The following is a 22,312-nucleotide window of genomic DNA, read 5'->3' as shown; positions in this document are numbered from 1 at the left end:
CCCATTAATGGTGAGTATTATAACAACATGATTTAAAAGAATAAATTCAGAGGCTTATTATACTCACATTTAGTTGAATTCAGTCTTAAAATATATAATATGGCTCTCACTGAAATAGATTTCCAAATATTTTGCTTTCATGGCTCTCCGAGTCAAAAACGTTCCCGACCCCTGCGTTAGACTATCGTTGGGCATACGTTGTGGACGACTAAAACACGATAAACAATCGTTGGTATAACTTATCTATAAGCTATCGAAGTGTTCTGTGTTCATTACGAGTACATTATGCATTTGTCAAAGTCGTTTTTAATACTTTAAAAAGTAAAACAAAGAAATATTTCATCGTGGAAATGAAGAAAAAAAAATTCGCCGAAAAGAACATCGAACAATGGTGCAAAGTAGTCTCCTATTCGTGGACGATAAGAGGATCCATCATCACCCACACCCTCCCCATCACGCTCACATACAACTACTGACAGACATACTACTACTACAACTAATACTACTGTCACGCACACCAACTACTGCTAATAGTATTACTACTACTGATACTACTGGCATTGACATCTACTCAATATGGAGTCTGGAACAATGGTGGGTTCCTCGTGTGAAGCCCATTTGTATATACCAATTCCCCTTAACGCTGCCAATACGCCATGACACGGTAGATGTAAGTTAGAAACACGTTCAGTAAGTGCTGTGGTCGTCCGGAAGACGTCAATCTAATTCGTCTACATACGACAATGTGCGTTTGAGATACGTTACAAATAGGTTCATAGCATGTTACTCAAAGGTTAGAAGCACGTTATACTTAGGTTCAAAGCATGCTACACATAGGTTAAACGCACGTTACTCATAGGTTCATAGCAAGTTACAAATACGTTCAATGCACGTTACTCATAGGTTTCAAGCACGTTAAACATAGGTTCAGAGCACGCTACTTATAGGTTAAAAGGGCGTTACCCATTGGTTGAAAATTAGGTTGCAGGTATGTTAAATATTACCTTGACGTGTTTCGACTTATGAGTAACCTACAAGTAACGTGTGTCCGTCGTGTGTAAACGATCGCGGAGCGTGCCAGGAACATATGACAACGCATGCAGAACGTGTTCGCCATACGCCGAGTACGTCGTAAAATTTTCAGCATGCTTGAAATTTCACGACGTATTACACGTACCACGTAATATAACTTCATTGTTTTCCAGCCTACTCTTAACGTATACACAGCTTACCTATACCGTATTTGACGTGCGCCCAGCGTTTTAGACACATTTTTCATAGGCCGGCATAAGCTGGCAAAATCGTCAAGGTGTGACTGCGATGTTGACACCTCAAATTCTCAGGCGGTTATGATTTAAATCGGCATCCGGCAGGTTCTTAACAGGCTACGCCACGACTTCGCCGGCGATACGTTTAGCGCGCTATGCGTAAGTTAAACTATCGTTGGGCATAGGTTGTGAACGCCGACAACAGGCTAATCATTCGTTGGTAAAAGTTATCAATAACACAACGAAACGTCTGTGCCCGTTACTAATATGTTATGCATACGACCAACACGTTATGAATACGCCCAAAACTTAAAAAAAAAACATCAAAATTTCAGCGTACGCCAACGTTTTACATACATTTTTATACGTTGCCATTGCTGGCTGAAACGTCAAGGTGTGACAGGGCCCTAAATTCAATTGAATAATGAATAATAATTTTTTAAATGTCATGGGTCATGGTAAGGTGTCCGATCAAAGCAGGACGTCACTGCCAGCAGCTATGAAGTGGCAGTTCTCATTAAGTAACACACTACTACACAATCACGACACAAAATATACTGCAGAAAGGAAGTCCTGCCAAGGGTCTGCAATCTCTGATTGCTCTTTTTCTTGTTTATCATGTATCAATGTAAATTATACACATCAAAAAGCAGCTCATTTCAATATGAGGGAAGTTATCCTGCATGTATAGGTTTAAGCTGCCAATCTTAGATCTATGATCCCCATTTTCTTTTGTCTGTCATGCATGTTTTGCATAATCACTTGATATTGAAACATTTTGCCTGCTATTGGCTTAATGGTAAGGGTGGTGGGCTTAGGATCTGAGGATCCTGAATTCAAATCTCACTTACCTATTGAATTAATACCAGGTGGGGTTGACTTTGCCTGTCATCCTTCTGAGGTCAGCAAAAATGAGTGCCAGCATGCTGGTATCCTGTGTCGGAGTGGTGCCCTGTCCAGGATTTTGTCCAATAGCCAAGGAGACTGCTTAGGCAGCACCAACGCTCTGCACAGAGTATGGTCCCAATGGATGGAATGTATGGAATGAAACATCAGCAAAATACTATACATTTACATTAAATTTGCATAAATTTACATCAAAATTACATTTGAAATTAACTCATCTAAAAGCAAAGCTTGCAATACGATGGCTCTGAATAGAACAAACATATCCAGTCCAAAAAATAAAATCCGCGAAATAAATCATTATAATTACATTGAATCTGCAATTACATGCACACATTTGCATAAATTAGCATACAACTCAGAGAGGACATTCATAAATTAACAGTTAACATTTCAATATTATTTATCTGGGCCAAACATGTATATACACACAAAAAATTATCCACCAATATGCTTTGCTGTTGAAATATCAGAGAATATGCTTAAAATGCATATAATTAGCATAAATTATCATTTTAATATTTTTAGCCAATTACAGATTTCGTGGCACCTCTGGGAAGAATAATGTTATTGATATAAATGACACCCAGCAAAAAAATGGTGATTTCGTCTGGTCTGTCCCCATAAGTCAGTTGAGCTGCCTGACTGGAAAGCATCTGATAAGTATCTTAGCTCCACCTGGTGGGAGTGGTTATTATGTAGGAAATATGAGGGAATTACTCAAATACACAAATTCGGGGGGAATTAATCCCTCCATTAGGACGATTTCTTCACTCGTCAAAAAATATTTTGTGCTTCTTTTCCGTATCGCTGCATTAAATTTCTCTTCTTATATTGAACATAAAATAAGTTGCAATGGATTTTTGCAAAGTCTGACAATTTGAGTGAAGTAACTTAATAAGAGGGTTTTAAACTAATAAATAAAGAAAGGATGTTCTGGCACCGGATGGAATGCTGAAGTAAGATGAGCATTTTGTCTCGGGAAAGGAAAAGGATGGTGGTATTAAACTGATATAATATTTAATTCCTGCAAACAGCTGAAATATATTTTTTTACCTGAAATATTTATTTTTACTGAAATATTTGTTTTTACTGAAATATTTATTTACCTTACATTTTCATGTCATAGTTACACTTTATGAATATGGGATGTCTCTGAGTTTGCTTTTTTTCTTAAAGTGTGATTGTTATGAAATATGAGTGTGCAAGTTTAAAAGGAATATGCATGACGTACCCATAGAGGCTTAATAAAGTAATACATTTTTCCATACTTTGTACCCCAGAAGAATAAAGCAATTGTCACAAGTCGAGAAAACGTTTTGGATTACATTTTTATTTTTCCATTCCTTCATGATATGTTGTGGGCCGGGGACCGGCGGTGAGAACGCCCGCAAGGTCGGGGGAGTTATGTCGTCTCCCACCAGACTCCCGGAATTGTAGGCCGTCGCTCACGGATAACTCCGTGAGGCGGCGGGTCGCTTCACCGACCGTGGACGCCAATACCTCCACCACGTAGCGTAGGGTCTTTTTGGCTAAACCAATTTCCTAATTAACCACGTCCTCGGCACGTCTTGCTCGAACCGGGTCACTCTACCGACTACCAACTCCGGTTCGGGTGCAGTCGAGCGGAACTGCCAAAGCTGTGCCGGCTAGGATGAGCAGATTAACGGGAACAAAGACCCGGCGAAAACTCAGATCCGAACCATGCTGGACCAATGAAAGAAAGGATGGAAATGAACTGCGAACATTTCTATAATTGTTTTATTTACAGCAAGAAGGACACAGAGCAAGCTTATCGCGAATATACAGGAGATTTACAATGATCGAAAACACTTATGCAGTTGTACTTAACAGACGGCGACACACACACACACACACACACACACACACACACACACACACACACACACACACACACACACACACACACACACACACACACACACACACACACGAAAATAAAACCCAGGTGAATTCCAAGGAACCTCACAACCAGGGAGAGAGATGAGCTGGGGTCGCGGTTCGGCTAGGTACCTGCATGTTGGATGCTCCGTGGTGCGGCACCTGCCAATGGTCGTGCAACTCGGCCCGCAGTCACACACGTGGGGCTCGTGTCCGTGAAGGAACCCGAGCAGAGCAGAGCGGAGTCCCAGGGCGGAAATCAGGGCCACGGGCAGGACCCAGCGAGAGACCCGGTCAAGGTGTCCTCGGTCGTTATCAGAATCAACCAGACAGATCGCTCCACCAATGAAGAACGGCCATGCACCACCACCCACAGACTCGTGAAAAAGCTCTCAGTCTGTCAATCCTCCTCGTACACCGAACTCAAGACTCCAGCAAAACTCCAACGAATGCCCAGGCAAATGCAGAACTGAACTGAGCCTTTTGACTGAACTCCAACGAACGCGCATCTCAGAGGGTGCCTTCGGAGTCCATCGACCTCCCTCAGCGGGGCGGGGCCTTGGTCAAAACTGACGTCACTGTCCGCCCTGATTGGACAGGGCCTCCATAGGTCCGCCCCTTCTGAGCTGGGTTTCGGCCATGCAGGGAGCCTGCCCCCTCCACACGTGACTGCACTCACCAAAAAGGTACCTCACAAAAATTTCGCCTCGGAAAGCGAGAAAAAGGTACTGTGGTTTCAAATAAGAGGGGAAATAAAGATTTATTACCCTAACTAAAAAAACATCGCAACGCACCCCTTCGATTTCCCACTACACACAAGGAGGGGTTCTGCCTACACATATACTTAACGGCATAACTGACTTGGGACACCTGTATGTTTGAATGCATACGGTTCCAAGAACCGTAACAATATGTTGCTCGTCAGAAATAAATTTATCCGGAGTTTTCGTACTCCAAAGCAATGGCATTCGTGTGGCTCTCGAGTGAAATACTGATGGATTTCACGCCTTTTCACGGTTGAGAATTAACACTGGACAGACAGCTTGCCACTCGATTACAAAGAGCTATTGCAGCAATCAAATGACCAGGACTACATCGAATGCCTTCCCACTTGGGGCCGAAATTTGAACTTAATTTACAAGTTTGCAATCCAATGTTCATTCAGAACGTAAAATGAACTGTAGCGGAACAGTGAACAAGTCCTTCATATGATTCCTGGTTCACCCTCCAGCAAGATATCACTTCACTAATTTATGTTAGAAAAAAAATTCTCCGACACACACATTTTTCACCAATATGAGTGACAAGTTTGCTCTATTTAATTTTGAAAAGCGAAATGAGGTGAGTGTTGTATTTAAGGTGGCAGGAAGTGGTGAAAGGCTTGTGAATGATGACTCCAACGGGTTGAGGGTAAACGAGAGGGACTCCAAAAGATTGTTCCCCCCAGCCATGCAGGAATGGTCCTGTGCAAATGAAACGGTAAAATGTTAGTCCCTTTCTTTGTTGTTTCAAAATGTTTCCAGCCAATTACAGATTTCCCCTATCAGTGGATTTTTTTTCTGGGTGGTGAGCATCAGTGGAATAGAAGTTGTGTTTTGAACGATGAAACTTTTTGAAAAGTAAAAATAAAAACGTTTTCATTCCCCCTTTATAGTTTTAACTACTTTTTGTTTTGATTGCACCCTTTTGTTCAAGCTCAGAGACTACCTTTTATGTATCAAATTGATGTACGTGCAAAGAAAAGGAAACTATCATGTTTTTGTTGATCGAGAGATGATCGAGTACCAAGAGCAGTTGTTGAATGGGGTCTCAGAAGGAAGTCGTGTCTGAGGAAATGGCAAAAGTAGTCATGAGATTGTTTTTTTAAATCAATAACTATGGTGAAGACCATCTTGGTCAGGTCAGGTATGGGAGCACGTGCCAGAACAGCGCGTTGCTGCGTCCACTTTCCACCGGTACTCCAGGGGCCTCCGTCTGGCCTTCCCCCAGGCAGATGCCAGGCCCATCCCCATCTCCTTGAGATTCCGTTCAACCTGCTGCAACCACGAGGCACGTGGTCGGCCCATTGGCCTCCTCCACTCACGAGACTCCCTCGCTGAGAGAATCTGGTGAGCAGGATCAGCGTCAGGAAAACGAGCCGCATGTCCATACAGCCGCAACTGACGCTCACGGACTATGCAGGTAACAAATCTCACCCGAGTCTCTCTCAGCAACCGCTCCTTGGACACAAAATCTGACCAGCGATAGCCAAGGATTCTCCGAAGAGACCTGGTACCAAAGGAATTAAGTCTCCGTCTCAGATCCTTGGTCAGAGTCCAAGTCTCGCATCCATAGAGCAAGACTGGAAGCACCAAGGACCTGAAGACTCGGACTTTCGTCCTCCCGCACAGGTACCGGCAGCGCCACACCCCATGATCCAGTGAATCCATGACTCCCCAGGCCCGACCCAGACGTCTATTGACCTCTGACTCGCAGCCAGCAGAGACATGAATATCACTGCCAAGGTAAGTGAATCTCTCCACGACCTCAACATCCTCACCACAAACAAACACATACAGGACAGCAGCATCCAAGATGTCATTGAAAGCCTGGATCTTAGTTTTGACCCAAGAAACCCGTAATCCCAGCGGCTCAGACTCCTCATTCAGCACCTCGAGGGCCCCCAAAAGGATATCGAAAGTCTCCGCAAAAATGACTGCATCATCTGCGAAATCAAGGTTCGAGATCTTGACATTCCCAAACGATGCACCGCAGTTTGATCTTTCCGACATCCTCCCGAGAATCCAGTCCATACAAGTGCTGAAAAGTGTGGGGGCCAGTACATGTGATGTCATGGTAGAGGTGCTCCAAGGCAGACATGAGCGGGGGAACAGCACAACCCTGCTTTATTGCCACGAGCGAGAGCGTGAGCGTACGTTTCCCGTAACTACACTTTATTACGTACTCGATGCACTCTACAAGCCACACGACTTACAGGCTCCACAGGCCACAACGGCTACAGCAACTAAAACCACGCGCATGTCTGCCTAAAACTAAAAACATGTCTGCCCTAAACTAAAACCACAACGGCGCGCACTCATATATCCCGTGCAAGCACGTGACCACTCCCAAAACCACTCCACCACGCTCCCCACATCATGCCCTGCCCCCGCAGGCCCACTACACCACAGTACACACCCCTGACGAACTCCAGTAACAACTGGAAATAAGTCAGAGATGGTACCACCACACTTCACAGCACTCTCAGTACCAGAGTAGAGTTCAGACATCAGATCGATCAGTTTTGGTGGCACCCCACGAAGACCAAGAATCCTCCAGAGGACATCCCGATTCACTGAATCGAACGCTTTACAGAGATCAACATAGGCTGCAAGCAGCCCCTGCCGAAACTCTCGTCTGCGTTCGGTGAGGACACGAAGAGCAAGGATACGGTCAATCGTTGACCTCTTTGGTGGAAAGCCTGACTGCTCTGGACGCTGGTGCTCAAGCAGATGGTGGCGAACCCTATCGAGAATTATCCAAGCAAAGACTTTGCCCGGCACTGAGAGCAGCGTCACCCCTCGGTAGTTGTTACAGTCTTGGCGATCACCCTTCCCTTTCCAGAGAGGGACAACAAGGCCCCTCTTCCAATCAGTCAGGATGATGCCTGTGTTCCAGGCAGAGCACAAAACTGCATGCAACGACATGAGTGCAGCATTTCCACCAGCCTTGAGAAGTTCAGCATGGATGCCACAGATCCCTGGAGCTTTGCCCTGTTTCAACCGGTTCACCGCAGCCTGTGTTTCCACAAGCGAAGGTGGACCACAATTGATTGGAGGGTCAGCAACAGGGATTGTTACACCATTGACGTCCAACTCGACAGCTGGGGGATCAGCCTGGTACAACCGCTCAAAGTAACCGGCCCAGCGGGCCTTCACTTCAGACTCCTCTGTTAAGAGCCTACCACTCTCTGCTCTAACTGCAGTGCTCCGAGGGATGGGCTTGGATGAATGCAATGCGCGAATTCCCCTGTAAGCGGGACGAGAATCACCTGTCCACAGGTGATGCTCTACCCCCTCACAGATTCCTCGCACATAGGCCTCCTTGTCCACCCTAAGTGCACGTACAGATTTACGCCTCAGCTCCCTGAACAGCTCAGCTCTGCCATTCAGCCTGGCCCTGCGACTCTGGTCAATGGTATCCAGTGTCCCTTGAGAGACAAAATTCTTCTTTGCCCTGCGGTGAGCTCCAAGACATCCACCGGCAACATCAAGGATGGTGGTCTTGAAGGCACTCCACAACTCTTCAGGACCCCCCAAGTGTCCACTCAGCCTGTTCGCAAACTCCTCAGCTACTCTCTCATCCCTGAGCTTGCCAACATCCAGCCAAGGCTGGGATGGTACCATTCTCCAGGATTTAAGGTGCAGCTTTAGAGATGCTACAACAAGCCGGTGGTCAGTATTGAGGAACTGAGTACTCCGGTAGACCCTGCAGTTCTGGATCATCCTCCAGCGACTGTCAATGAGGACATGGTCAATCTCCTTTGCCACACCACCAGCGTTGGAATACCAAGTCCAGCGATGAAACCATTAACCAGCCACCCTAAGTCCATGACTTCTTGCAAAGTCAAGGAACTTAGTGCTCTTCTGGTTCATAGTTCCTGACCCATGGGGACCAACACACGTCTCATAACCATCCCTATCAGTTCCAGTCGATGCATTGAAATCCCCCAAGACTAGAAGTGTATCTCGTCTGGGGCACTGATCAACCACAGACTCTAGCGTGGCGTAGAATGTGTCCTTCACGGTGAGGTCACTCACCTCAGTCGGAGCATAAACAGAGACCAGTGAAATGACACCTAAGGAGTGACGAATCCTTAGTCTCATAATACGCTCGTTGACCGGTGTTCCCTCAATTATCATTGGGGTCAGCTTATTGGACACAGATACAGCAACTTCTTGAGTATGGTAACCATCAGAGCGACCAGACCAATAGTAGGTGTTACCACCCACCATTATCTTGCCGCAATCCGGTCTCCGAACCTCAGAGAGTGCTGCAATACCGATGTCCAAACGCTTGAGCTCAGATGATAACAGAGACATGTGATCATCCTCTCTTATGGAGAGGACATTCCAGGCACCCACCTGAAGGGACCGCCTCAGGTTAACCCAAGGAGACTGCTGTCTGGTGGACGACACCTCAGCACCACTCCGACAACTCTCCCGCAATCTGACCCAGGGAGGTTACCCCCTGGTTTCCCTCCTATCATCAAAGATTGGGGGTCCCGAAGGCTTTGCCCCAATCCCGTCATCCGGTGAGCTGCCCTGCGAAGGGAAGCTGCACAGGAGGTACTCCCACGTAGTGGGTTTTCAGATTTTTTTTTGCGTTTTTGTGTTTTGCGGAATGAAGGGGTTTACGGTCGCCGGAGTGCAAATCCTGCCACCAACCTCCGAATAAAAAAGTAACCCAACTGCAGGAGGACGTCCGCAGACACAGTTGGGCACTAGATATGGATGGCCGTTGGCTCACAAGGAGCTCCTCCGCCCTTTGACAGGTTTTGTTTTTAATCCTGCTGGGTGTCCATATCCAAACACCCTCCTCACCAGAAAACCTGGTGGGGGAGACGGTTTAGTCGCCGACAACCCGACCATGGAACAGGTTAGTACAGGTTTACATGGTACCTGTAGCAGATCACAGATCTGACCTGACCATCTTGGGATGCAATGAAATGATTGAAGTCAAGGTGGGATTACACCAGGGATCAGTTTTAAGTCTTAAACATAGTTTGTAATATTGATGGAAGAATTCATGAAAAATGAAAGGTTGTGATTCCCATGCGAGTTATTCTCCACTGATGACTTGGTATCGAATGCTGAAAAGGAAAAGGAATAAAAAGACATGTTTCAAAAAGAGAAAACTGCTATAATGAAGAAATGTTTACATGTCAACATTAATAAAAAAAAAAACAAAGGTTATGGTGAGTGGCAAAGGAGAAAAACAAATGGACAATGGTCTTATTCAAAATGCAGAAAAGGAGTTGGAAGGAATTCAATTCAATGTAGGCAGTATTGCATGTTATAAATGGTGTCACAAGAGGTGCAGTGGTATCACTGGAAATTTAATACCAAAAGCTGGGATTTTTCATCCATAAAATATGTGACGATCAAGAAAAGAAAGAAATGCTCCTGAGCTCAGAATTTAATTCAAAGTAGGTGAAAAGTTTCTGTTACCTTGGAGATGAGGAGGAGGCATCAGAAGGAGCAGAGGTTACCGTCAGATAAAGAATAAAGTCAGCTTGGAATATATGGAGACAACGAGGTGGTGTCATGAAGCACATTCCATTAACTGTAAAAGTTTGAGTTTATAAAGCCTGTATTAGACCGGTATTGATGTATGAAAATTGATGTATGGGCAGAAGATGTAAAAATAATGAAAGGAACTGAGATGACAATGATATGATGGATGGATGGATTGTCTCTGAAAGAAAGAAAGAAATCTGAGCTCAGAGATCAGGAAGAGCTTAAAAAAAATCAATAATATTGAAGAATTAGGGAGGAGAACACTCGGTGTGGTCCTGTGAAATGAATGTCACAAGATGAAGTTGGAAAAAAAGGAATAAAGCTCCTGGTCGAAGGAAGAAAGTCGAGAGGACGTCATAAAAAAGTAATTGATTGAAAATATAAAGAAAGATATGGAATGTATGGGTTTGCACAAAACTGAGACAATCCATAGATTGGTGTGAAGGAATGCAATAATTTGACCAACCCAATGAAAAAAAAGGAGGAAAATGCTCATAAAACGGTTGTTGTTGTTGATATCGTAAGTTGAGAATTTTTGCACTTGTTTCAACCTTATTAAAACTAAGTTTTCCGAACTGGTTTTGGTGTGTTTTTCTGTTATATATTTGGCCTTTTTGTACACCGCTCTTTCCCAGTTCCATGTCCAGGCGATGCATGACGTCATCACCCGGTGACGAAGGAAGGGCGTACTCAGTTTGTAGTTCATTTGTTTATTTTCTTGTTTGTCCGGGTGATCTCACCCATCCTTTGAGCTCGGAAGCTCAAATTGGGGGAGCAAAGTGAAGATGTGCTTTGGCAACAAGGATTAAAAATTTTTTTTGATTAATCAATTAATTAATTATTATCGATTTATTTATTACTTATTTATTTTCATTCTCATCTGGGCAATATCTCGGGCATCTTTTGAGCTGGAAAGCTGATATTTTGGCACGCCAGTGAACATGTGATTTGGCTATAAAGGGTATTTTTTGATTTACTGATGAATCAATTAATTATTCATTTTTCGATGAATTACTCAATTTTCAAAAAGTTACAGATTCAGATGAAACAGTGGTGGTTTCGGTATGCTATTAGCCAATTGAGGAAGAAATTAATTATTTTACAATTATTATTGGTTTATTTTAATTATGGAATTCATCAATTATTGCACACCACTCCCTCCAATTCCATCTCCATGTGCTGCGCGGTGGCATCGCCAGGCGCCCCGGCAATAACGCACGCTGGAGGATTTATTATTTATTTATTTGGCATGGGGGCGGTGTACTTTGAATGTACCTCGACTTGTTTTGCTTTTTTTTTGGTATACAGCAAGGCTCATGGAAGAGCTCGAACACTGAAAGGATCAGGACACAACAATACAAAAGGAACAGCAGAAGGAGAAGCAGGGGAATGCCAGTAGCAGGGCAGAGGGAGAAAATAAGATGGAGATGGACAATCAAGGAATGCGGGTAACAATGAGGGGAAGGGAAGAACGCAAGTGGCAGACAATATTACTACAGAAGCCAAATTTGGGGGTGGGTGTGGCTTAACGTGTGTAGAAAAGATCATGGTTTTGGATGGGGGGTGATTTGAGATGGTGGTAGACAGCTGTCTTCAAGACCTGGAGAGAAGAATGAAATTGAAGAGAGGGTGGAAGTTGGTTCCACAGGTGGGAAAAAACAGGAACAAATGAGTGGAGGTGAACATTGGTTCTAGATTTTTTATTTTAAAGAATTATGTCTGCAGAGTCGAGGCTCGTGGAAGAGCTATAGCAGAATGGATCAGGATATAATACAAAAGGAACAGCAGGAGAATGGGGGAAATGCCAACAGCAGGGCAACAACAAGAAAAATGAAAAACAACTACAATGAAAAGACAAATTATGTGAAATATTGCAGAAAGCATCGAACAACCTCCCAATATAATTTCTCCAGAAATTGCAGGAAAACATTCCAAAACGGATATCTGCTGTTTTGCATTAAAAAAAAGTTGATTGCACCAAACATTGACATTTCAAGCATTAATATTGTAAAATACAAATAATTTTTGCTTCTTTAATTAAACATGATCATCATAACCATATCCCATTCACCCATGTCCTTGTAAACTTCCATCTGCATTGGAATATTTTGGCGTTGGTACACAACACAGACAAACTCAGCCATTCAGCTTGGGGGAAGTGATGTCACTTCCCTGAGCACTTTCGGTACCAGCAATGCCATCGTTATGATGTCTCTTTTCTCTACACCCTCGGCGGGGGGAATTTAGGAGGAATTTGCTTCTCCCCATGGATGTCAACCTATGCGGTGCCATCGTCACCCAACCTTCAATCGAACATTAGGTCTGCCATCCTATTCGTGAAAGACTTGGCAACAAAAACGTCACCCAGCAGACACCAAAAGAAGGTGCGAATAATTAGAGGAGGAGGATATAGGGACCTTGCTCTGTGCAGAGCATTGGTGCTGCTTAAGCAGTCTCCTTGGCTATTGGGTACAATTCTGGACGGGTCACCACTCCGACACAGTATACCAGCATGCTGGCACTCATTTTGCCGACCTCGGAAGGATGATAGGCCGAGTTAACCCCACCTGGTATTAATTCAACAGCTGAGCAGGATTTGAAATCAAGACCATAGGATCCAAAGCCCGCCACCCTAACCATTAAGCCAACACCAGGCATCTTCTTTACTATAATTCACCGTCTGTCTGTTCTCAGGTACCGCAAAAACGGCTGAACCAATCGCAACCATTTTTGGGTGTGTAATCTTGGGACCCCTTGGAGTAAAATAGGTATAAATATAATAACATGACCCCCTTGACGGCTCCCGTTGGGAGTGGGTGCTTATAGTATTCAATAATTGGAGCCATTATTGAAGTGGTACACCCTTGCGTGCTCACCTTCCTGAAGTCCAGTCTGGTTGCCTACCTGCATTCATTCATTCTCTTATTTTCTTGATTGTGGAATTATCTCCTGTGTCTGTTACCATGGCTTCCTCGCTAGTCTTTCAAATGCAGTGCCCATCAGTACCACATGCGCTCATCCATGCACATTCACAATATATTCTTCACAGGCTAACTATTTCAGATTCTGCTCCTCTCCAGACCACTGTTCCTCAATTTTGTGTTATTCCTCCTTTCCAATTTTGTTATTCCAATTCTGCGTTACCCTATTTAATGATATGACAACCAGTGGCAGATTATTATTACAAGAAGCACCCGCTCCCTACGGGAGCCGTCAAGGGGGTCATGTTATTATATGTATGCCTATTTTACTCCAAGGGGTCCCAGGATTACACACCCAAAAAATGGTTGCAATCGGTTCAGCAGTTTTTGTGGTACCTGGGAACAGAAAGACAGACAGATGGTGAATTATAGTAAGATTGGCATTTGAGGCTGAAGCCTCAGGCCCCATACTTGAGAGTTGAAGGGGCCTTTGAATCAGCTCAGAAAACAAAATCATCCTCATCTTCACTCTTCAAGACAGAATAAGGAGCCCCAGAAGGAGCCAAATACATAACAAATGTACACGTGGATTTGGATGATTTTTTAAAAAGTCTTTCTGATAATAATCATACACATTGCAAACAGGGAAACAGTAATAACATGTTAATACTTTTTGTACACAAATTATTTAACTTTCACATCATACGACTCGTCACCTTGATTTCTAGACGATGTCTTTCATGTCTTATACGTGTCAGCCAGGCCGTACTATCCCGGAGCTATTCCCAGCTCCAGCCCATGGTTGTCTGTACACAGGTAGTCCCCAGCTTCTGAACATCCGTTCAAACGAACATTATACTCCACGAGCAGAGTACCCGCCCTGCGGGTGATCTTGGTCCAAGCATGCAACGCGTTCTTCTGATGCATACCTTCATTTGGGTAGTGTATAGGCAACTGACAGCTCTGTATACACAAAAAAGTAGCCCTGGTTTCATGCATGAAGCAAAAACATACCGACTACTTATAATTCAAAACACCTCAATGCACTGGAAAACGTGGGGACAGGAACACTGCACTGTAAATGGTGTAGACTTGTAATACCATCCACCACCTGGAGGCAATTACAGAGAGAATTTGTGACCACCCCCTCCCCCGACACCCTCCCCATTCACCTCCCCAAGACCACTGGCAAAGATGAAAAAAACAAACACACCCCTATACACTAATTGGGGTAATTCTGATCATCTATAGCAAATCTGGATGTAATTGGCTCAGAACTGTCGGAGAAGTAGCGTGACAAACACACACACACACACACACACACACACACACACACACACACACACACACACACACACACACACACACACACACACACACACACACACACACACACACACACACACACACACACACACACACACACACACACACACAAACACCGGTCTGTGAAATATGTTAAGGATAACCATGTTTCGGTCTTTCGAACATTGATCTATTCATCCTAACACAGCTTTTCGAACAGCCCTAAAATATCCTAACCCAAAAGTTAAGTTTGTTTGGGTTTCGCTTGCAGCAAAATAAGTGTTGAGTTTCTTTGATGTTCCTTTCTCAATTAGCCTAACTCGCGTATGCGCAAGTCATGTAAATGTATATGTATTATCCTCACTATAATTCACGGACTGGTGTGAATGTTTATTACTTGCAAGATCAAAGATTTTTCTCATATATTTGCCAGTCAATTTTGTTATTCTGTCTGTTGGGTAGTCGATCTATCTACCCTTGTCAGGTTCTCCGTCGTTATGTTGGGTAGTCGATCTATCTACCCTTATTGTCAGGTTTTCCATCGTTATGTTGGGTCGTCGATCTATCTACCCTTATTGTCAGGTTTTCCGTCGTTATGATGGGTAGTCGATCTATCTAACCTTGTCAGGTTTTCCGTCGTTATGTTGGGTAGTCGATCTATCTACCCTTGTCAGGTTTTCCGTCATAATGTTGGGTAGTCGATCTATCTACCCTTATTGTCAGGTTTTCCATCGTTATGTTGGGTCGTCGATCTATCTACCCTTGTCAGGTTTTCCGTCATAATGTTGGGTAGTCGATCTATCTACCCTTATTGTCAGGTTTTCCGTCATTATGTTGGGAAGTCGATCTATCTACCCTTATTGTCAGGTTTTCCGTCGTTATGATGGGTAGTCGATCTATCTAACCTTGTCAGGTTTTCCGTCGTTATGTTGGGTAGTCGATCTATCTACCCTTGTCAGGTTTTCCGTCATAATGTTGGGTAGTCGATCTATCTACCCTTATTGTCAGGTTTTCCGTCATTATGTTGGGAAGTCGATCTATCTACCCTTATTGTCAGGTTTTCCGTCGTTATGATGGGTAGTCGATCTATCTACCCTTATTGTCAGGTTTTTCATCGTTATGATGGGTAGTCGATCTATCTACCCTTATTGTCAGGTTTTCCGTCGTTATGTTGGGTAGTCGATCTATCTACACTTATTGTCAGGTTTTCCGTCGTTATGTTGGGTAGTCGATCTATCTACCCTTATTGTCAGGTTTTTCGTCGTTATGATGGGTAGTCGATCTATCTACCCTTATTGTCAGGTTTTCCGTCGTTATGTCTGTCTGTTTGTCTGTTTGTCTGTCCAGGCCAGTATTCCTTTAATCGTAGGCCGATTTTGATGAAACTCTGGTGGTAGGTTCATACCATGACCTCGTTGTGCGCGTTTTGGAACCGTTGCTATGGACCCCTCGGTTGCCAAGCAACAGGCCTTTGAAATTTTCAAAAAAAAAAATCTAAAAATCTAAAAATATCGAAATTCAAAAATCAAACTAAGATCGTTTGTGGGCAACACATTCAGCCTCCTTGACAAAAAAAAATTCAGCCCGCTCCCATGAAAAATGTCAGAGAAGATAGACTTTGAATGAACCCTGGTCGAAAAAAAAACAAAAAAACGAAGTTCATTATATCTCAGAGACTTTGAGTCAGACATACATGGAACTGGTTTGGTAGGTTCATGGTATGTCCTAGTTATGTGTGAGAAATAACCGTTGCTATGGACACTTTTGTTGGCTAGTAACGGCTGAAAAACGACTAAATTCGACTTGATCGACTATCCATGTCCGCCTACCGGCTTGGCTGTCTGTTTGGCGTCTGCAGGTCACAATTTTAAACCGATCTTCACGAAACTTCACCACATGGTGGAGTTTGTCATAATGAAAAAGTCTATTGTGTTTGAGGTCAAAAGGTCATAAGTTCAACATTGGCCAATGGTCAACAACGTGGGTGGTATTTCTAAAATCCTCAATTTTCATCCGATTGACTTGAAATTTGAAGAGGATTTATACTTCAGCTCACTGAATTCAAGCAGCCAATTACTTTTGAAGTCAACATCGACGAAAAAGTCAACAACTAAGGAGGAATTTCTAAAATCCTAAATTTTCATCTCATTGACTTGAAATTTAAAGAGGGTCACTGAATTCAACCAGCCAATTATTTTGACGTCAACACAGTCCAAAGAGACAACATAGGCCGAATTTATAAAAATTGTCAATTTTCATCCGATTGACTTGAAATTTGAAGAGGAATTACATATTTGGTCATAGAATTCAACCACCAATTATTTTTGAGGTCAAATTTGTTTTAGGGATTTTGCAAGTATCGTGCTCTACACTACGTCTTCTTACTGGTTGTCTGTATGTCTGTTTGTCGCCTACTAGTCACAATTTTAAACCAATCTTCACGAAACTTCACCACATTGTAGTTTGTAAAAAAGAAGCCCATTATGTTTGAGGTCAAATGGTCAAAAGGTCAACATAGGCCAAAGGTCACAACCAATGTGGTATTTCTAAAATCGTCAATTTTCATCCGATTGACTTGAAATTTGAAGAGCATTTGCATATCAGGTCACTAAATTAAGCCAGCCAATTATTTTAAAGGTCAATATCGACAAAAAGGTCAACATAGGCCCAAGGTCACAACTAATGTGGCATTTCTAAAATCGTCAATTTTCATCCGATTGACTTGAAATTTTGAGAGCATTTGCACATCACGTCACTGAATGCAACCACCAATTATTTTTGAGGTCAAATTTGTTTTATGGATTTTGCAAGTATGATGTCTTCTTATGTTTGTTTGTTTGTGTGTTAATCGCCTACAGGCCACAATTTTAAAATTATCTTCATGAAACTTCATCAAGCTGTAGAAGTAGTCTCAACTGAGAAGCCTTCAGATTTGGAGGTCAAAAGTATCTAGCTGTCAAATTTCTAAAATCGTCATTTTTCATCCGATTGACTTGAAATTTGAACATGATTTGCATATTGTGTCACTGAATTGGAAAACCAACTATTTTTGAGATCAAAGATCAACTCAAGGTCAAACTTCTAAAATCATCAATTTTTATCTGAAAAATTGTCATTTTTCATCTAATTGGCTTGAAGATTAAACAGCGATTGCAGAGTGCATTATTGAATTGGGAAATCTACTATTTTTGAGATCAAAAGGTCAACTCAAAGTCAAACTTCTAAAATCATCGATTTTAAATTGAAAAATCATGAATTACATCATATAAACTTGAACAGGATTTGAATAGTTCAACACTAAATTTTGAAACAAACTATTTTTGAGATCAAAAGGTCAAAGGTAAACTCAAGGTCAAACTTCTAAATCATAAATTTTTGTCTGAAAAATCGTCATTTTTCATCTGATTGGCTTGGGAATTAAACAGCAATGGCCGCCAGTCACCCATCTTGGATCTGATCTCGAAAAAAAAATGACGTGCTTATGTAATGGGATCATGCCTTAACTGTTCGCCAAGTTTGAACATTATTGAATTGGGAAACCAACTATTTTTGAGATCAAAAAGTCAAAGGTCAACTCAAGGTCAAACTTCTAAAATCATCAATTTTAAATTGAAAAGTCATTAATTACATCCTATTAACCTGAAAGTTGAACAGGATTTGAATAGTCCATCACTAAGCTGGGAAACAAACTATTTTTGAGGTCAAATGGTCAAATGTCAACTTGAGATCAAACTTTTAAAATCATCAATTTCAATCTGAAAAATAATCACTTTTCATCTGATTGACCTGAGCTTTGATTAAGATTATCAATTTTAATCTTAATGAAATGGACAATTTCACGTATCCATGGCAACCTTTCGAGAGGGGGTGGCTTTTGCAAGTATCGTGCTCTGCACGACGTCTTTTTCTTATCTGTGTCTGTCACACTAATCCTCCTATAGTTCTGGGCAGATTACATCCAGACTTGCTACAGAGGACCACATGACCCCAATTCATGTGTAGAGGTGTTTTTATCTTTGCCAGTGGTCGGGGGGGTGGGGAGAGGGTGGAGACGTAAATTCTCTATGTACTGTAAATGTGTATTGTGTAGCGCCGCCTCAAGGTGGGGGAGGGTATTACAAGTTTCCACCATTTACAGTACAGTCTTCCTTTATTAAACCGCTACCATTTACAATCCATATATTTTGTAAACATTTTACCAATATTATAATGTAGTGTTGGCTTAGCACTTAGAGTGGTGGCTAAACCGCTGTGATTAAACCGCTACCATTTACAAGGAGAATCATCACTGGATGCAACAGATGCCTTTTGATTTAATACACAGCGGGAAGTGTTTTGAATTTCGATGTTTGCAGTGTCCGCTCTAAGTTTGGCCTCCTCCTGTGTCAAAGTGACAGGGTGGCATCGGCAGTGAACAAGAGGAGGTAGTTAATGAATCTATATTCTTTATTACCTCCGCCACCGAAGATGAAGGAGGTGATCTTTTCACACCTCTCTGTCTGTCTGTCTGTCTGTCTGTCTGTCTGTCTGTGTCTGACTGTCTGACTGTCTGACTGTCTGTCTGACTGTCTGTCTGACTGACTGTCTGACTGTCTGTCTGACTGTCTGTCTGACTGTCTGTCTGACTGTCTGTCTGACTGTCTGTCTGACTGTCTGTCTGACTGTCTGTCTGACTGTCTGTCTGACTGTCTGTCTGACTGTCTGTCTGACTGTCTGTCTGACTGTCTGTCTGTCTGACTGTCTGTCTGACTGTCTGACTGACTGTCTGACTGTCTGTCTGACTGTCTGTCTGACTGTCTGTCTGACTGTCTGTCTGACTGTCTGTCTGACTGTCTGTCTGACTGTCTGTCTGACTGTCTGTCTGACTGTCTGTCTGACTGTCTGTCTGACTGTCTGTCTGACTGTCTGTCTGACTGTCTGTCTGACTGTCTGACTGTCTGTCTGACTGTCTGTCTGACTGTCTGACTGTCTGTCTGACTGTCTGACTGTCTGTCTGACTGTCTGTCTGACTGTCTGTCTGTGTGCAGGATATTTCAAAAAGTTGTAGATGGATCCAGACGAAATTTGGTGGGCAGGTTGGGTGTGTGACAAGGACGAACTGATTAGATTATGGTGAAGATCCGGATCCAGCTCTGATAATTTTTTTAAGTGATTCTTCACCATTGAGAGATCGGGCCAAAAACGATATGTAGCATGACATTTCAAAAATGTATTGGGCCTGATATGTTCTCGTGGATCAGGCATTGCGTGGCGGAGGTATGTGCTCCACCGAGTGCCCTTCGAGTTTGTTCTTTTTTTTCATACTTGCAAATCATTAATTGCCATTGGCAGTGAATGAGAAAATCGACATTCTTTGTTTGATTTTTTTTGTTGTTGCAAATTGCTCATTAGTGTAGGAGGTAAACAAGAGGAGGTAAAAAAAAATTTGCCTACACAGAGTTGTCAGTTGCCTATACACCGCCCAAATAAAGGTATGCTGTGGAAGAATGTGTTGCATGCTTGGAACAAGATCGCCCATAGGGCGGGTACTCTGCAAGTTAATATAATTTATAGAAAAAGGGCCCTAAAATGTAACTAACCTTTTTGTTGGTTTCTAAATTAGCTTTAAGTACCTTATCTGTAAATTGTGTCCTGTATATGGACATATATTATGAATGAAAATCAGAGCAAACGGAACCCAAAAATAAAATTAACCTCAGGCCCCAAGTACAGTTAATCCACCCATGCTGCTGTCTGCTGTCATTTATCTCCTCTATGAGCCGCGACCCTTGTACAACAAGGAAAAAGACAAAATGTCATATCTCCCGTTTTAGTAATTCTTTTGCACAGAGTTAAAGGGCTCACCCATATTTATGTCCAACTAAAATGGCTACCAGTCTACCAGTTGGCCGTCTTGTATCTGAGGTCAAAAAAAAATAATGTACATATAGGTAAGCCATCATTCATTTGCTGTGTGCCAAGTTTTAACATCGGTAAATGCTTGTCCAAGAAATGGTTGATAACGTGTTCATCGGGTTCTTTTTTTACAAGTAAAATGGCTGCCAGTCACCCATCTTGGATCTGATCACGAAAAAGAAATGACATGCTTATGTAAGCTATTGTTGCGAATTTGGAATTCGATTGCACACAACATACAGGTTCCTTTAGTTGGTTATGTCGATAAGTGCTTGTTCCCTAGATAGCTCACCTTCCATTGTTTAAATGTTTAGAAATCGATTAGATGCGCTGCGGATCGATTTAATAGTTAGGGAGCGAACAATGGAGATGTCCCTACCCCCCCCCCCCCTTCTGCGAAGAGGAAGAAGAGCCCTTCCGTCCCGTGATTCATGATGTCAACAACCCCCTTTCACCCGTGGTTGAGCGGGGGATGGATCACGAGGGCATGAGTCATGCCGAGCGCGGGGGAGGGGGCGGAGAAGCATAAAGAGGAGATCCTCCTGACAGTAGGGATGGTGTTGACTGGGTGATGTGCAGTGGTAAGGATTGTGCCAGACGTAACGCTTTGAATTTAGACCAAAAAGTTCAGTTTTTGTCTTGGCTGATAACAAAACTTTACTTTACATGCCTGCAGGATCATTAGGATGCTTTTTTGGTAAACTCCATTTCAGCCAGCTTTAAGATCCATCTTTTTCAGTAATGGCTTCTTTCCACCGATCCACAGAGGCCAGCTTTGTGAAGGAAACGGAATATTGTTGATTGATGAACACTGTCAGTTAAAAGCGAGATGTTTTGGCCAGAAATCATTGGTTGTGGTATTTCTGAATAAGCATTCATAAATGCTTCTACATGAACGAGTAAAATTGATGGTTAGATGTCATAAGTTTTGTGTAACACAAATCGGTAAATTGTAATATAAACTGCTTGATGTAGTGAGCTAATTTTGATTGTAGAGGGCAGTATTGTACTGTATACTGCCTGGTGAGATCTGTGAAGGTGCTGGAACATTCTCAGACAAAACTTCCAGGATGGACGAGAATCACATTTACTGGAAGGCACAATATCGTTCTGTGATACCATATACACCCGCAAGAGGTTGGTGTTGAGAGACAGGTGACATATGATGAGTCATGTGCTTTGATTGTCCCCTTGCTCGATTTAATTTGGAGGAGTGAATGAGGTGTTAATGTCCAGAGCGGTTGTGAACACGTGGAGCTCATTATAATCAGGTTGATTAAAACTCATTAAGATTGTGTATCAGGAAAGAATTCCTTTGAGCTCTTCAATCATCCTGGATGGGCCAGGATACAAGAGAGAGAACACCACAACAAAACTCAATCGTTCAACAGCCCTGGTGGACGAGGTGAACCAGCGTGAGTTGAGCTGGCAGGACAGAGACACTGGGCAGAAACAACCCAACGCGGGAATCGTTGGTAGATATTGTATGTAATGGTGAACTTACTCATTTGACTTTGTATCTGTTTATTTGAAATTCAAGTTTCAAAAACGTATTTGAGTGGTAGCCAACCGGGATGATCGTTCAGACTCTTGAAGTGCAAATTCCTTGGATTGCAGTCATTCGGCACCGAGTTGAGTTCGGCACCATGAACAACAGACGTACACCAAAGGGAAGGAAACCCAAAGGTGCATATACCACTGAAAACTGACCCCATCTCGGACATAGAGCCTTGCAGATCTTCCAACGTCATTGTTGGATTTACAAATGATATCCCGAATCAGTTTCCTGCTTTTTCGGCTGCTGGGCTTCAATGGGCGACCTGATCTGGGTAGTCTC

General features: G+C 42.9%; 1 long non-coding RNA gene across 3 annotated transcripts in view; it reads right to left on the bottom strand.

Moving 5' to 3' along the window:
• Positions 1 to 19,104, bottom strand: part of LOC147029435 (uncharacterized) — a 51,887-nt gene extending 32,783 nt beyond the window's left edge. For all 3 annotated transcript variants that reach the window (XR_015055907.1, XR_015055908.1, XR_015055906.1), the window contains exons 1-2: positions 13,992 to 19,104; positions 2,120 to 2,274 (exon numbers count right to left, since the gene is read on the bottom strand). This is a non-coding gene — a long non-coding RNA (uncharacterized LOC147029435). The remainder of the gene's footprint in view (positions 1 to 2,119; positions 2,275 to 13,991) is intronic.
• Between the last annotated feature and the right edge of the window lie 3,208 nt (positions 19,105 to 22,312).

Source organism: Eptatretus burgeri, chromosome 3 (assembly GCF_056783735.1).
Source record: "Eptatretus burgeri isolate ZD-2024b chromosome 3, Ebu_testis_v1, whole genome shotgun sequence".
NCBI lineage: Eukaryota > Metazoa > Chordata > Myxini > Myxiniformes > Myxinidae > Eptatretus > Eptatretus burgeri.
Note: the sequence above shows the minus strand (reverse complement) of the source record. Positions and strands in the feature narration are given on the sequence as shown.